The sequence below is a fragment of the Meriones unguiculatus genome, chromosome 6, assembly GCF_030254825.1.
Source record: "Meriones unguiculatus strain TT.TT164.6M chromosome 6, Bangor_MerUng_6.1, whole genome shotgun sequence".
NCBI classification, from domain to species: Eukaryota; Metazoa; Chordata; class Mammalia; order Rodentia; family Muridae; genus Meriones; species Meriones unguiculatus.
In genome coordinates, this window is record NC_083354.1 from 66,996,078 (window position 1) to 67,013,441 (window position 17,364).

The window sequence follows — 17,364 nt, forward strand, 5'->3', positions numbered from 1 at the left end:
CTCTGCCCGGCTCTTTGAAAGGATTCACAGCTTAAATCCACGAAGCCCCTCCGCTCAAGATCTTCAGAGGAGATCCATTATGAATTTGTATCTCTGTAATTATATAATCTTAGGAAATATCAGTCTTTCACAGTTTTGTGTATTTGGGGTCAGTTTAAGAAGCCATTTTTTTTTATAATGAGTGGGGAAATTAAAGTTACTTGCTATCCAGGGAAATAGAATGCTTTTCTGAGATAAATGTGTTCTTTCTTTAAATACCATACACCCTGAAAGACTTCACACATGAAAAATTATCTGGCCTTGTTTATGGGGTGGCATGTCCATGCCCAGATGTTCAGAGAGCAGACACATCTGCTCAGGCAAGTCAGTTTGCAACCGTACTCTTTAGCCAGGCTCCACTGTAATTTTACCTTATGACCTATCCAAGTGGCTCATAATCATTTTCTTCCAAGGCCTCCTTGTCATTTGACTGAACTTTGTAGGTACTCTTTAATTTCCTCCTCATTCATGTCTTCCAGTGTTGTTTTTGAAAATCTGCCCTGAGCATGTGACAGGAACAGCACTGACAATATCCCAGGGTTCCTCCACTCAAAGGTCTCTCTGTGCTTCCTCTCCACAGGCTTTAGCAGGGACGTAGTGCTGGACAGCACTAGGTTGTCAGTCCCTTAAGTTCCCATTAAGTGAAAATTTATTTGACCTTCAGACCCATATTATCCTTTCTGCAGATACTGGCTTTAATGATAGCCCAAGTAGCTGCACAGATGGTTGTGAAAAGAAAATAAAGTTAATATTTTATTTCCAAGGTGGTTCTTCTATGATACCACACAGGAACCAACTGGGTATAAACACCCTAATTTACATGTCCTAACAGGTATTTACTGTGCCAGCATTGTGGGAGATGCAAAGGCACATAGTCTGGAGGCTACCAACGGTGCCCTTCAAAGAGCCTGAGACAGAGATGAGGCACCAATTCAAGTTAAAAACATATGAAACATATAGTACCACCAGACAACACAAGACAACTAGTGATGTGTTGTTCAAGTACCCATAATTCACAAGGAAGCCATTTTTTTTGCATTTCTTCTCATTCACTGATGCATCCGTAGTACTTGTAAGCACAGGGCCATTCATTGCCTTACAAGGCTGTCTCTGCAATGCATAACAAAGGACCTCACCCATGACCAAATCTGCATGGGGGGGGGGGCTACTAATAAAATGGAGGTATCAGTGCTACTTCATCTTCAGATGTTCCTGGCACATTGGCTACCACCAACACAGAGCCGTGCTCTGAGCAGTGGCGGGGTGGGGCCTTAGCTGCGTGTAGTTGTGCATACACACTACAGTGATGCTTATCTGTCCTATGCTCTCTTTGGTAGATTTAGCCATGGGCTAGAGGGTTTGTAGAAACGTTCTTACAAGGCAAGCGTTTCTCTTTTTAAAGTTTGTTTTGTGTTTCTTTTCAACTCATTGACCTCAAACATCTCTCCAACAATTACCTCCATCTTTTCATAAACATCAAGTCTTATATTTACTGTAATATTTATTAGGGATTTAGCATTGTTCATAAACTCCATTAGCTTGGTCGTTTGAATGGTTGCTGTTTTTGTTAATTCTATTGATTGCAATGCTATGTAGGTTTTTGAATAATTTATTCCTAACCCATAAGTCCTCTTGTCATTTCTAGCATGTGATTTTGCAAAATAGAGCACTTAACACTCTTTTGTAGTAGAATGTCTTTCTGAAAGCTTCTTTTTCAGAGGAGTTAAGTGGGATTCATCCCTGAGAGAAGTCCTGGGAACAGCATCAGCAACTTGAGAACGGTACTGGCCTGGGTCCTTTTAGGACTCCACCTGGACTGAGGACCAGCTTCAAGAGGCATTCGCGCTGCAGCTGTTGTTAATTGGTAGTAACCTTTGAACCCATCACAACTGCCTCCATTTCATTTGTATGTTTTCTCCATACAGTTACAATGACTTCACACATCTATATACAATACAGTGTGTGGGCCAGTTATGAAATCTGGTTTTTGATAGTGGAATTTCCAAAGAACTCAGGATTTTTTATTATTTTCTTTTCTGGCAAATGCCTCAGATACCTTCTCACACAGGAAGTGGCCGGCCGAGTGGTGTGTAGTGTCCCAGAGCCGTTAACCTGTAAGATTGTGCAGATAGGTTCAAGGTCTGGGAATGGCGGGTCACTATAAAGACTTCAAGAGCAAAGAGCCCATGCAAGCTGTTGGTGGGAAGAAGAGGAAACCCAGACAGACTGGGTCTGTGCATGGGTGGATAGATAAGTGTCTGAGTTTGGGGGCTAAAGCAATTAGACCGGGGGTGGGGGGTACGGGACAAAGGAAGGTGTTCTTGGTGGAGCTCTGTCCTTACACAATGAAAGTAAACAATTCAGCTCCTTTTTGTTGTTTGCCTCTGATCTTTGCTCCTCTCACCGGGGGCGGTGAGAGGAGTTGCTGGGTCTATCCCTTTCCCACTGGCTAAAACACCTTCGATGTACATTGGAAACTGTAACTTGAGTGCGGGAGGATGTGTCTGGACCCAAGCATCCTAGCTGCTAATACTCTTGTGACTGTTTGCACAGGTCCTCTAAGTAGACAGCAGGACCTGGAAACTTGCGCCTCCAGCCTCCGCCGGGAAGGCACCGCGGCCCACTCTCCAGGGCCGCGAATCGACGTTCTTCCCGCTCAACCGGGTCCACTCCACGTTCGGCACCCAGCTCCTCCAAAGGCCAGGAGTAGAAGACCCCCACAGGGCTCGGGGACCCCTTCAAGGGGATCCCGCGTCGCCTACGCCCCCTCGGGCCCTGCAGGACCCTCCCCTCCGGAGGCCGGGCCTCGCCGACCCCTCCCAACGCGGCGGGAGGGAGGCGGGGATGCTGAGTAGCCGCGGCCGGCCTAGGAGGTTCGGCCGCCTCCTCCCGCTGCGCCCGCCCCTCGGCCTCCGCCCCGGCGCGCCGACCCTTGTCTGCTCCCGCCCTCTCCCCAGCGGTCCTGCCCGGCAGACCGAGGCTGCAGCGAGGAGGCGGCACAGAAAGGCCGGCTGGGGAAGGCTGCGCGCGCCCGGCGCAGAGTGGGGCATCGGAAGCCGGTTGCCCTGGCCAGGTAGGTACGGCGCGGGGAGCCCGGGGCCGGGCGGTCCCCGACAGCGCACGGAGGGCGCAGCGGGACGGGCATCTGGTGCCGGGGCGGGAAGGATCCGCTGCAGCGCCGGCTGCAGACGTGGAAGAAGTTGAGCCTGGAACAGCTTTTTTTCCCGGGGAACTGCAGAGGTCCCTGCCAGCCCTGTTCCGTGCCGCGTGGGTCTCACTGGTCACAGCTCCATTTTTTGTGGCCAGCGCAAAGATTGGGGTTGAGGGCTGGAGAGGAGGTGGGCGTGGAGTGGGGAAACACTCCATCTAGGATGGGTGAAGGACTCGGGGAGATGGACTTTTATGCAGTCCCTACTCCCACCCGGGCCCTCTTCTCTCTCCATCTGTTCTTGGTCTCCTGCTCTCTGAACTGAGAAAAGCGAAAAGATTTTCTCCAAGCCGGCTCCACTTTTCTATTTCAGGAGGTTCAGAAGCTTTCTATGCAAGTACGGTGAAGGGCAAAGAGTGAGTCTCATCCTCCTCCCTACCTCACTCCCGCCAGGCAGTTTCCTGTATTTCTGTGCCATGATGGTGTTTGTGCTTGTGGATTACAGCTGGTGACCCAAATGGAAAAGTGGAAGGGCTGCAAGGTGTGGGGTAACCCAGAGTTCTTTGGAAGGGGCTTTCAAGCTCTGCGTTTGCTCCGCCCAGGTTGAAGAGAGAAAGGATAACTTACCTTATTCTTTCTGATGTTCTCCTGATCATTTTTAGAACTCCATTTCAAACTGAGAGATAGAGGACACGTGTGCGACGACGAGCTGTTAAGGGCAGCAAGAAATCTCTGCAGACTGATAGGGATAGCCTATGCTGGAGATGCGGCTCTGATGGAAAAAAATGAAAGTTTAAAGCGATACACGACAGCAGCTTATTTTATAATAGAGTTTCCCCCATGTGGTCACAGAGCAGACAGTGTGGCTTGTGGTCTGTGGCAGGGCAGCATTTTATGGTGGGAGGTGGTGCCTTGTGAGTTTGGGGAGAGGAGGATGGGCAGGGGGCTGCTCATTTGTTTTGGAACTAGTCTACTTAGGAAGAGTAATTACACTGCAAATGAACATTTGTGAACATAATTTGAGTAGTCGTGATACATGAACCAGTCATTTGTCTGAAGGAAAAAAAAGAATCTTTGTAGATGAGAGCAAAGCAGTGCCATATGGGAAAAAAATAATCGTACTGTTTATCCATGTATGTAGCTCAGATTGACAGCACCCACTAACAACAGAGACATGAACATAGAGATTTTGTTGCATGCAGGGGTTGATCAATAGCAAGAGATGGTCATAAAGCAATAGATGGAAAACTTCAAGAATGTGTGTGTGTATGTCTGCAAAAGTGTCCACATTCTATATATCTTTACTGCCAAGAATTGCCAAAATAGGAGGATTAAAATTTAGGAGGGTCATGGGGCTGGAGAGATGGCTCAATGGTTAAGAGCACTTGGTTGAGAGCTCTTCCACAGAACCTGAGTTTGGTTCCCAGTACCCAAATAAGACACATTAGAATTGTTTACACTCCAGCGCCTGGTGATCCAGTGCCTCTGGCTTCCCTGAGCACATGCACACACACCCGGATTCACACACACACACACACCTAGAAATGATTAAAAATAAATCAAATAGGTATCCCAGAAGCAGAAAGACAAACATGGTATATACTCATTTATAAGTGGATATTAGGCATATAATATAGGATAAACATTATAAAATCTGTACACGCAAAGAAGTTAAACAAGGAGGACCCTGGGCAATATGATCAGAAAGGCAAACAGGACAGACAGCTGAAGAGGGAGAAAACAGGGGACAGGAAAGGAGCCTACCAGAGGGCCTCTGAAAGACTCTACCCAGCAGGGTATTAAAGCAGATGCTGAGACTCATAGCCAAACTTTGGGCAGAGTGCAGGGAATCTTATGAAAGAAGGGGGAAGGGGCAGGAGCTCCACAAGGAGAGCAACAGAACCAAAAAACCTGGGCCCAGGGGTCTTTTCTGAGACTGATACTCCAACCAAGGACCATGCATGGAGATAATCTAGAAACCCTGCACAGATGTGGCCCATGGCAGCTCAGTCTCCTAGTGGGTTCCCTAGTAAGGGAAACAGGGGCTGTCTTTGACATGAACTCAGTGGCTGGCTCTTTGATCCCCTCCCCCTTAGTGGGGAGTATCCTTACCAGGCCAAAGAGGAAAACAATGCAGCCAGTCCTGATGAGACCTGATAGGCTAGGGTCAGAGGGAAGGGGAGGAAGACCTCCCCTATCAGTGGACTTGGAGAGGGGCATGGGAGGAGATGAAGAAAGGAGGGTGGGGTTGGGAGGGAGGAAGGGAGGGCTTACAGCTGGGATACAAAGTGAATAAACTGTAATTAATGTAAAAATTTAAAAAACAAAAAATAAATCAAAGTTTTTAAGAGACCCAGATTCAGTCTGTTGAGTCTCCACTGTGTGAAATCCTGTGTGAAGCTTTGGCAGGCTGTTTTCTTGTGCTCAGCCTTGGTCTCTGTGTCTATATAATGGTGGGGGGGGGGGAGCTGGAACAATGGTTCTGGTGTTAAGAACCATTGTTGCTCTGTCATGAGGACTGCAGTCCTGATATCAGTGCCTACATCAGGAGGCTCACAGATGCTTGTAACTATCTCCAAGGGATTCCATGCCCTTATCTGGCCTTCAAGGGCTGTGTGCTGCCCTTAGACACACACTCACTAATAATAATAATAATAATAATAAATCTCAGAGGTAGCTCTGCAGTTAATAGTGCTTACTACTTTTGTAGGGGACTGGAGTTTGGGTCCCGCCCCCAAAGTCAGATGGCTCATAATTGCTCATAAACAAATGCCCTCTTCTGGCCTCTGGAGGCATTGCGTTCATATGGACAAACTACACACACAGTAAAATGCTAATAATAAAAATAAATACAATATTTTTAAAAATTGAAAATGGCAGTAGCAAGAGTTCAAGTCGGAGGCCCTGGAGATTAGCTGGTGCCTTTGTACCAGTTTTGGATGGTTCCCATACACGGAAAATGCTCAGGAAATGTTAACTATTGCCGGCTCTCTAAATCCCCAGGGTAAAAGGGAATGCAAGGGTACATGATTTTTCAGATGAGTGCCTGAGCCTTGCCTTTGAAAATCCATATCGAGAAACACTCACACCTTCTAGACTTTCAGGCTATGTCCTATTGCCTCTTCTGGTGAGCCTTTTCTGGGTCATCCTTCTAAGGAGTTTGTGGCGTAGTGTCTGTGTGTCTCAGAGCTGGGGCAGAGGTGTGTCATCATTCCCAGCCTGTGCTCTTTGCAGTAGCAGATTCTCAAGTCCCATATCCCATCAACATAAATATCCCCCTTCTATTTGGAAAGAAAACAAAATTTTAAAACCCTACGGTGGTGGACATGATAAACATTGCCCAAGAACACTTGGGCAATAAAATCAATGTTATATTCAATGCTCACTGGCCTGTTAAAGATGTAAGTGATCTGTAAATGCCTAATTTCCAGAATATACTTCAAAAAAAAAAAAAGCCTTAAAGTACGCTGTGAGGTTAGTGGCACCTGAGAGCAAAGTGAGCAAAAACACCCTTAACTAAACAGTATTTCTTGAACACAGGAACTGTATTGTGTTTTCCTCCTCCTAATTTGGGAGGGGCCGGGGCATAATGCCAATTTGTTCATCTGTCCACTGATTCATCCTGTCATTCAGCATATGTCTTTAAAGCGTCTCGTATGGGACAGGCTGTGAGGTTGCATTGTGTTTTCAAAGAGCTCCCTGGCCACAGGGCAGGCTGGGGGACAAGGCAGCCAGTGCCATAGTGCAGGAATCCTGGCAGCATGTGAGTGGGTGAAGAGAACTCTGGAGACATTTCCATTCTTTCATCCCCTGGGGCAGATTTTCCCTAGTCCTTGGGGACTGGGTACTTTCTAGAAGGAGACACTTGTCAGAACCCCATTTGGAGACAGATGACTAAAGGTTTTGAGTTCATGTGAAATGAAAGCTGAACTTGAGCTTTCCAGAGAGACGTGCAACCTAGAGTTGGCTGCAAAGACAGGAAGAGAAATTGGATTTTTAGCTAGTCGATGAAAGAGGGCCCTTGACACTGCAGTGTCATGTGGCTGTGGGGCTACAGCCTTCCTCCTTTTTCTGGGCAGTGGAGAACAAAGTGAACAAAGACATTGTTAACAAAACAGTGTTTCTGTGAGTGTTGTTTCTTGAATTGGGGGGGTTGCCAATTTGTTCATCTATTCATTTATCCTGTCATTCAGCAAATATCTTTTTAGTGCTGCAGGTGAGTGTCATTTATGTCCTTGTGACTAAAGCTTTTGAAATTTTGCTTTTTAAAAACAGGCCCAAGTAGGAATAATTGAACTCCTGACCCTTGGCCTCAGTGGCCAAGCACGTACTGGCGCTACCCTGCAGACTTGGGGTCTGTTACTCTGCCCTAGAATCCCTGTGATACACACAGAGTGGTTATGCAGACTTCAGATGTTGAAGTCAGCAGAGAACCTCTGAGAGCAGCTTAGGTTTCAGTGAAGTACTGAGAGTGGGGTTCCCCCTTCTGAAGTTAGTAAGTTCCCTTCTGAGAGCTTGGGCTCTTCCCTCATCGTGAGGAGATGGTGTGTTTTCTTTGGACCACTCGGTCTATAGTATTTGTTAATAGCATTGTGAACATCTTTCACATGCATGTGCACACAAACCTTTACTACCTAAGAGTATGAGTTAGTTTTGTGCTCATCTGCACTACCCTGACTATAAGTTAAAGGCATGTTCTCTGCATGTTTTCTTAGTTTAACTTTAAACCATCAGCTAGGTCAAGAGAAACACCCAGCCTTCACTCTGAGGCCTGGTTGGCCAGAAAGGAAAACACTGGTGCATTTTTACTATTCTTCATGTGGATTTGTTCTGACTTTGATTTAATACCACACCTTATGGATTAGGTAATTTTTATGGACACTGATGAAATCTTAATTCAGAGCTGCTTACTGGGTTCGAGCTTGTTAGGCTTAGCCAAACTTGAAAAATGTCATGTGGTTGGTTTATAAAGCAAAAGGTTGGACCTTGTACTGGGTTATGGATATAACACTTAAATGAAGAGCATTGGGTATTTTATAACACTCCCAAGGAATAATAGTCAGCATTATTGAGGTGATAGTAGCAGTACAAACAGTTCGTATACATTCTTCATAAGGAGAACTTCAGCTAGACTTAACCAGGCTGTCCTAACCCTGGCTAATGTGTGGAAGTCACATGTCGCAATGCTTTTACTCCGTTAGTGGGGTGGCTGAGGCTTGCAGGCAGGCACCTGCTGCAGATGTGCCTCAGTGCCACCTGCTCTGCACACCTGTTCTCCTTAACATTTTTTCCCTTTCCTCATAGGTAGTGCCAGGGTTCTTCAAGTCTCATGTTCTGGAAGGAAACAAGCTTAGCAACTGTTTTTTTTTTTCCCTTGGAGGGGGGGGGGGGGGCTTGGTTCCTGGCTTTGGAGGGTTATTGCTGCTAATTTAAATTTCATTCATTTGTGAGATCATTTGAAAGTGTGCCAAGCCAACCCCATGACTGCTTGCTGGATCACAGGCATGCTGTGTGATTTGTGCACAGGCATGACTCCTCTCAGTGCTGCGGAATTAGGGTAAGTTCAGAGGGCCAGTTTGGCACCTCACCTTCCTCACTTCATGGGGTTGGAAGGATATAGGCTAGAGTTTTAACTGTAATCTTGGTATTTCTGTCTAATTGATAAAAAGCCCTGACTTAAGTACTTTGGGGGCAAGTTAGGGATTGGGGGGGGGGGTTTGGAATTGTTGCAGTTTTCAGTAGAACATGCATGAAGCAGCCGGGGGCTCTGAAATAGCTTTTGCAACAACCTTCCTACATGGCTGGAAAGTTTAGAGGGGCTCCTTTTCCTCTGCTGATTCTATTCAGCATTTTCTTTTTCTCCTGTGGAGCTGTGTTGTCAGGGGCACCTGGAGTTCAGGTTCCTTTCTTCTGGGCAGGCATCATCGGGCTGAGTGTACATTTTCCAGCCTTGAGGCAGAGAGCCAGATGTTTAAGGAAGGCCCTGACTACAGTAGCCTCTCTTATCTGCAGATAAGGGACACCTGGTATTATGTTGTGTTGTGTTGTGTTGTACTGTATTAAGGCCAAAAGAACTTTTTAAAAAGTGAGATTTTTTTTCTTCCTCTGGTTTAAACTGATCAAGTTTTTGGGACTGAAGAATGATGTCTTGGGTGTTTATAAAGGCCTGCCATCTGCATACTAAATGCACACTTTGGATAAACAATGGCTGACAGCTTTGGAAATCATTTCAAATGATGTCCTTTTCATTGAACTGGCCAACAGGGCATCCTTGAAGATGATTCTACACAGTGAGGCCCTTCAGTGAAGGTTCTGAAAGTCACATTTCTTAGTCAGCCTTGCAGGCTTTCCCTGGAGGGGAGTGCTCAGTTTACTGACCACGTGGATCTGCGGTGGGGCACAGCATACCACTTAACTGGGGTCATTGCTAAGTGGGTATGCTTAGGGTGTCTGGTCATGTGGTTTTTCCCAGCGTAGGCATGGTCCATGGCTCTTTTCTCAATTAGTGGAGGAAAATCATCGTCAAAAGAAAGAAAATGGATGTGAGGAATGTTTAACCACGATACAAAGCCAAGAAGAACTGTAAGTACGAACAATAAGGCAAAGAGGCCACACGAAGTAATAATGCAGGTGATGGCGATGGTGGGAGGGGGAACGGCTTCTGTCCAACCCTATGCTGGTCAGCGCTGTTTAGGACAGCTGATTATCTGAGCCACACTGCTGTGGCAGGCCAGCTTTGGCAAGGAGACTCACAGGCTCTAAGGAAATGCTGGCCTTGTCACCAGCCAGCTCTATCAACAAAGCTTCCTTGATTTGAAACATTAAGAAAAAAAATTGAATTGCTACCAAGTTAGCTTCCTTTAAGTTTAAATACATATAGTTCATTTAAAAAAAATCCTCAGGGCAGCCAAGGCTACACAGAGAACCCATGTTTTGAACTCCCCTCCCCCAAAAAAATCCTGCCAGTGGATTATAACCCAAATACATTGTATGAAATTACCAAAAGATAAAATCAAGTTTTATATATCTTGGCCACAACACTTCCTGTTTCTTCTTGTAAATTTTCAGCTTTCTCAGTTCTGGTGTGTCCAGCCTGTGCTGATAATTATTCTGACCAGGTCATCTTTCAAGTCATTTTTCCCTCAGGGCTATGTGTGTTTCCTCAGTAAATTTTGCTTATTGGTCATTGAGGTCTTTTGAGACTTCCATTGGCGATGCCCTGCCTGGCCTCTCCATGTCATTCCACTCATGTCATTCCACTCCTCTTAGTAACCCAGGGGACATCAGCCTTTGCAGGCAGCCTGAGGGCAGAGGGCTAAAGTCTGTGCCAACATACAGAGAAAGCCAATCACACCCGAAACCTTGACCTCATTAACATTGTGCTGGAACCAGAAGACCCAGCATTCCATGGCATTGTTTGACTTTGGATTGTCTGTGCTGATTTATGGTCATGGTCCTGTATTCCCGCCTCCTGAGGGAGGCAGATGTAGAACTGACTAGCAGTACTTCCGGACTCCTTTAAACTCCCCAACAGTCGGACTGTGGAGTGTCATGTAGTCATTGGGCCCTGCTGGTGGTGATTTAGCCCAGATAAAGCTGAACTGATGGGAGAGGAACAGTGAGGCACTGTAAGAACTGGGAGGGCTGGGGGTCAGTGGAGGAGCTGATGCGCCACAGGGAGAGGGTGGGAGAGTGAGGGGAGAAAACCTCACCATGGTGCTCTTGTTCCTTCAAGCAGTGCTTCTTGGCGTCACTTGCAATCCTGTTGAAATACAGTGTGCTCCAGCAGGGCCAGTAGGCCTGCGTTTTCTGCATTTCTAGTGAGCTTTCTTGGTGCTGCAGCTGTTGTATGCCTGACAGGGCAAAGCTGAGACTGGTGAAGCCTGTGGAGTCTGGCTGGATACTGTTTGCCTGCTCTCAAAAACTGCCTTTTACAGGGATGGGATTGAGCTTTCTTTGGGGCCCTGGAGGCTGCCAAGAGCAGCTGTGTGGGAATTGTCCTTAAGGTCGGGCAGGGGAGTTTATGGGATCTTTGTGGTATAATGTAACTGTGGGGGTGGGTTGGTTATGGCTAAATCCATCACATTATATGTTCTTTGTGCCATAGTTCAGATAAAGACGACTCCTTCAATTAAACCTGCGTTTTCCCCACACACCCTGTAACTTTGAAGTTATGTGCTTACAGAGCATTTCCAAAGTTGCCAATTGTTTCTCTGGAGCTTAATCCTGACCCTTGCTGAGCTCTGTGCTCCTTGCTAGCCAGGTATTTGCATTCTCAGGCCATCCCCTAGGGTTCTGACCTAAAGGTTTGGACTGGGTCCTGAGAATCCACGGTTTGTAAACAAAGCTGCTAAATGGCTTTGAGAGTCAGGCAGAGCCTGTGATACTGGCCAGGAATTGACTGGGAGAGCCTCCCCGGCCCCTGGCTGTGAAGAACCATTCTGTCCCAGTGGGTCTGCTTCTGGATTTTTTCCTCCCAGTGGATATGTGTCTGGATTTTCCTTTGGCACATTTGTCTTTATGAAGAGGCTGATAACTTGAATGGCACCAAATCAGAGAGCCCTTTGTCAGCAGTGATAGTCACTTCCCCAAAGCCAAAAGGAACCGAAAGGAATAGGTGGTAGTTGAGAATAGGCGCTGCATCCAGGGCTGGGCATGGGGGCCGTTCTGGGAGCTAATTGGGTTGTAAGCATTGGGCCTCTGCAGGCTTTGAAGACTGTCTAATTGCTGAACTTCCCCTCCCCTCCCCAACTCTAGTTCAGAACCTTGAGATAATGAGCATCTTCATCTGAAGTAATGAGTGGACAGAAATGGACATCAAAGGACCCCCATCCTTCGTGGACCAGCTGGGATCTGATCTAAGTGATATGGGCAAAAACTTTGCCTATCATTATAGCAACACCAGCCTCCACTTCTACAGATGTAAGAAACATCTTGACTGTACCCTGGAAGCCATGTCAGCCTAGGAAACATCTGAAGTGGAAAATAGTCGGTGTGCTGGGATCAGGGTGGATGTAGTGGGAAGAGTGGGCACCACAGTGCTGGGCCCAGAGTGGGAGACCTCTGAATTGCCACATGCAAAGGTTCCATGGGCAGAGCATCTGGGTTTTAGCAGCATTCTTTGATGTGCTCTGGGTATCCTCACTGCTCCTTCAGTGGTACACTGTGGCACACTGTGTGGGTCCTTCAGCTCTGTCACTCAGGCGGCCATAGTAGGAGGGTCGTGCCCTGGAAACTGAATATCAAAGCCACTCTCTTCATGGTCAGTATTGATCTGATACTGTGTTTGTGCTCTGGATCCCATTTTCCCCCTTCTTATGAAGAAAAGCAAGTGCTATAGAAAATAAATGAGGCTGTGAGAGAATTTGCATTCATTTTAGAAGGACATGCTTTTGCATTGGTGAGAAATGATAGAATTTCATATAGCTGCACAGCTAGACTGGGCTCTTCCTGGTCCTGGAATACTTGGTAGATCTTGGGCTTTGGTGTCTTTGATAAGTGAATGAAAAAAATAAGATAAAAGGGAAAGGAAAAGAAACATGACTGCTCCTAGGTACGGTATAGGGGAGGGCTTATTATAGATAAAAGATAGAGTGTAGCCAGAGTGGACATCACCAGACTGAGCTGTGCCATGTGGGGGGGGCGGGGGGGAAGCGGAGAGGAGGGAAAGGGTGCAGCAGTCAGGAAGCCCAAAGGTGACCAAAATGGTTAGATTATAGAGGGCAGAGCAGCCCAGCCCACCTGGGCTGCAGAATTCATGGTTTGGGACAGGGTATGCGAGCCAGGAAAACCCTGTAAGAGGTAGGGACTGAGGGATGCAGGGAGACCTGGTGGCCAGGTCCGCTTTGATATGTTAAATAGGCACCTCAGCCACTTGTCCCACAGTAAGACCAAGTGCTCAGATTCTGTGCCTAGGTAGATGGGAAACCACCACAAAGGAGAAACATATCCACTTGAAATGCAAAGTGAAAGCCATGTTGCTTGAGCAGATGAAGTCCCTGCAGCATTGCTTTTCTCTACTAGAGGTGGATTGGAACTGCTGCAGTCTTCCACAAAACCGGATCCGTGTGTTTTCTTTTAAATAGAAATGGGTTTCAAAGACCCTGAAGAGTCTGAAGTCTTGCCCTCAATGTCCATATTGGGTTGTAGACTAGGCCAGCTTTGTGTCCTGCATTCAAGATACCATCCCTGCTCTCCTAAAATAGCTGCAAGGTTTTTTTGTTTGTTTGTTTGCATCTACAATACTGCAGCAGTCCCTAATGCTTTGGTTTGTGACTCACTGTTGTCACTAACAGGGCATTTCATTTTGCACCTTTGCTAGCATTTGCACTTGCCTTGTCCTCTAGTTGCTTGTCCTCTAGTTCCCAGTTGCTTGCTTGTCACACCTTGGCTTGGCCCTCATGTGCTCTGGAGAGGTTCCTGCAATCTCTCTAATTTAACTCTGTAAAGAGACCTGTGCGGCTTGTCTTTTCTTCACTTTGGCTTCTGTCCACTGCATCCAGAGTCTCAACTGCTACCTGTTTGCTTTTCTGTGGTTATGGTCTATGAGCTCCCTCAGGACAGGAAACCTGACATGTTCATGTGTCTTCAGTCACAGTGAAAGTGAAAGTGCAGATCCTATTGGAGGCCTTAATTTCTGTAACTTCAGGGAATGAAACCCAGGCGCAGGGAGGCTGGGTGGTAGAGATAGAGCTAACATCAGGACTCTTACTTTGGTCTCTTTGATCCAACTCTTGGCCAAGTGATGCTGGCCAAGTTTTCTTCTCTAAGACCAAGAAACCATAGCCATGATCTGCAAGTCTCTACTGGGACTGTTAAATGGGATGTGCCAACAACACACATGGCCTTTCCCATTGTTTTTCAGGTAAATGGGGAGGCAGACTCTTAAGTTCGCAGCTGGCTTGGAATTTTTGCATGCTACTAAGAGGTGCTTCATGTAGGTAAGAGTTGGTTCCTGGGTTCACTGATACACAAGTAGGTTGTCCCAGAATACCATGACAGTGTATCTTGATAGCCACCAGAAGTTCTAGTTTAGTGGAGAGAAATTAAGGAAGCTGGAAAGTGGCCCTTAGCCCCTGTTGCATTCTAAATTACCTGGCGATGCTTACCTGACTGGTTACTGGTTGTCATGGCTTGGATCCTCCCCATCTGGCTTATTTTCGAGCAGTTGGCACTGTTAGGAGGTAGGGCCTAGTTGGAGGAAATGGGTCATTGGGATCATTGAGGGTGAGATCTTGTCTTAGTCCCTTCTGTAGTCTCTTCTTTCTGCTTTCTGTCTGACTGGGACTTACAGCTTCCTCTCTCATACATGCCTACTGCCGTGGTGTTCTGCCTTCTCTTGGGTCCAGAATCAATGGAAGCATGTCCTGGACTCATTTTGTAGACCCAGCTGGCCTTGAACTCAGAGATCTGCCTGCTTCTGCCTACCCAAGTGCAGGATTACAGGCATGTGCCACTGTACCTGGCTTGTGTACTTCTTGATAGTGTGACATTAGGTCATGGGGCAGCATGTGGCTATAAACATCCAGCCCTCTTGACTGCTCTTGGAGAGATAATCACTGTCAATCAAGACCCTCCAGGACCCATCAAGCATTGGAAAGCAGACCATCATTGAGCCCTGTATCTGAATGTGTAGGCATATGGGAACAGACAGTAGGCTTTCTTATTGCCTTCCCAGGAAGAAATAAAAAGCCTGTCAGTGGCTCAAGCATTTGCTTTAAACTATGGTTAAGATTTCAGGAGTTGTAATAAGAAGCTTTAGGAGAGAGCTTGTCAGGTCCTCTGTACTTCTCAGTATATTGAATGCTCTGGCACATGACATGCTGGTTGCCTTGCAGTGAGACAGCTTTGCTCTATGAAATGGGAGCAGAGCCTTCCAAAGTGGTTCACCTGAGTGTTGGAGTCAGGATGAGCACAGTGTCCTGGCAGGAACTGGGGGTGACTGAGTTCACTGAGTCATAGGAGCGGTTCACTGAATCATAGGAGTGGTGTTTAGATCTAACCAAAGACCTTGGAACAAAACGTGTTCCATTCTTCTGTGTTTTCATCTGCTCCTGCAGTAGCTCAGCTCATGGTCCAGCTTTTCCACTTGTGTTACTGGGTGTGTGCTGTGTGGAAGCAAATAGAAAGGAGTAGTGTGCTAGCTTCTGTGGATGCTTTATCGTGCTTGAGTGCTGAGAAAGAGCAGTCATGTACCCACAGCTGCTTCTACTGTCCAGCACCCCAAAGAGAAGTTAATGAAAGATTTGCAGTTCTCTTCTTCATGGTTTTAATGTTTTCTAGGGCCTGAAGAGAATGAGAATTTCAACATGGCCTGTAAAACCCAGAAAATAAATTAAGCGGGTTTTGGGCATCTTTGGAATTTAAGAGATTGTTAGTTAGATATCTGTGATGCCCCTAAAGAAGCTGTATGTAGGGCCTTGTACTAAAAAACTTACAGTGAGCAGTGAGCATCTTTGAGGGGCTCAACTTTCAGAGAATCTTGTTCATTGAGACTCTTAGTAAGTCAGGAAAACAAAAAACAAAAAAACCAAGGCTGGAGAGATGGCTCAGGAGTTAACACTGTGTGCTTCTGCGGAGGACTGAAGTTTGGTTCTCAGTACCTACATTGGGCAGCTCGCAAGTGCTTCCAACTTTGGCTCCCAGGGAGCTGATGCCCTCTTCTGGCCTCCAAAGGCACTGCATATACGTGCACTGCCCCAGGCGTGTGTGTATATATGGTTTAAAAAATTTAAAAATCTGTAAGTAAATAAATAAATAAGTCACACCTCATGTAGTTGGGCTTCTTTTCTCACAGGACTGGTCATGGGGTGTACCTGGGGGCACATTTGAACCTTGACCACCTCATATTATCCTAATTAGAAAGTTCAAGTAATAGATCTAGTTCTTAATTTCCTTAGAGTTTCTGAGTTTGTCCTGCACGGCTTGGACTTGTATGTAAGACGGTACTATTCTCTGATTCAGTGAAAGTACTCTAAAGCTGGGTCTGGGGGTGCCTAGCCAGTCAGACACCAGAGTCCATGTGATTCTAATGAAGCTGCCCCAGCGCATTGATCGGCGAGGACACTAGTGTGGATCCTTTTCTTCCAGTTTGGAGACATCAAAGCCGCAGTAGCCAATGGGCGGGCGCAGCAACTAGCCAGCTAGTCTTGGGCTTCAGCGTCCTGAGCGTGTGGGCTTTGATTGACAACTTCATCTAATGCTGAAATGATGCCTGGGAGATACCAGTACATACATTCATGCATATGTATTCATACTCTGCCCCTTTCCATATCAGGCTTCATAGTTGTTTTTATTGTTTCTTATATTCAGTGTGTGTGAGAGAGAGAAAGAGAAAGAGAGAGAAAGAAAAATGAACTTTAAAACGCGCCTTAACTCGCTGAGTCATCTTGCTGGCCCCTTTTTAGTTTTTAGGATTTTTTTGTTTTGTTTTGTTTTTTGTTTTTTTTTAAGATGTAGTTCCTTACAGAGGATGCTCCCAAATAGCCTTTCATGTAGCAGAGCAGAGCTGACAAACTGATATCTCTGTTTCCAGGTAAAAACCAGCGCATAATTTAGGAACACTTTTTCTTGGATCAGGTAGCTTGTCAGCTGTAATTTTTGGCTGGATGTCTCACCCACTGTTGGATTTTGTTGTTGATTTGAAAGATTTGCAGATGCTTGTTTCTAAGAAAGGTCGATTTCCAGTGGCCTATGTTAAGTGTTTTGCTTTATAGAAGACTTAGGGATGTTGCTCTCATTGCTCTTTTTTTAATTTTTTAAAAATTTTTATTAATTACAGTTTATTCACTTTGTATCCCCCCGTACCTCCCTCCCTCCTCCCTTCCCAATCCCACCTTCCCTCTTCCCCACCCATGTCCCTCTCCCAGTCCACTGAAAAGGGAGGTTCTCCTCCCCTTCCCTCTGATCCTAGTCTATCAGATCTTATCAGGTGTGGCTGCATTGTCTTCTTTTGTGGCCGGGTAAGACTGCTCCCCCCTCGGGGGGAGGAGATCAAAGAGCAGGCCAATCAGATTAAGTCAGAGACAGTCCCTGTCCCCATTACTATGGAGGCCACTTGGATACTGAACTGCCATAGGCTACCTCTGTGCAGGGGTTCCAGACCATCTCCAGCTCTCATTACTCTTATGGCCTCTTTCAGTAAATAAATGGTTCTTCCCTCCTCTTTACGGTCTTTT

At 46.4% G+C, this 17,364-nt stretch overlaps 1 protein-coding gene across 3 annotated transcripts in view; it reads left to right on the plus strand.

The window, feature by feature from the left end:
- Positions 1 to 2,746: 2,746 nt before the first annotated feature.
- Lhfpl2 (LHFPL tetraspan subfamily member 2) overlaps positions 2,747 to 17,364 on the plus strand; it is a 143,955-nt gene continuing 129,337 nt past the window's right edge. For all 3 annotated transcript variants that reach the window (XR_009592380.1, XM_021631288.2, XM_060385577.1), the window contains exon 1: positions 2,747 to 3,112. The gene's annotated coding sequence lies outside the window, so the exon portion shown is untranslated. The remainder of the gene's footprint in view (positions 3,113 to 17,364) is intronic.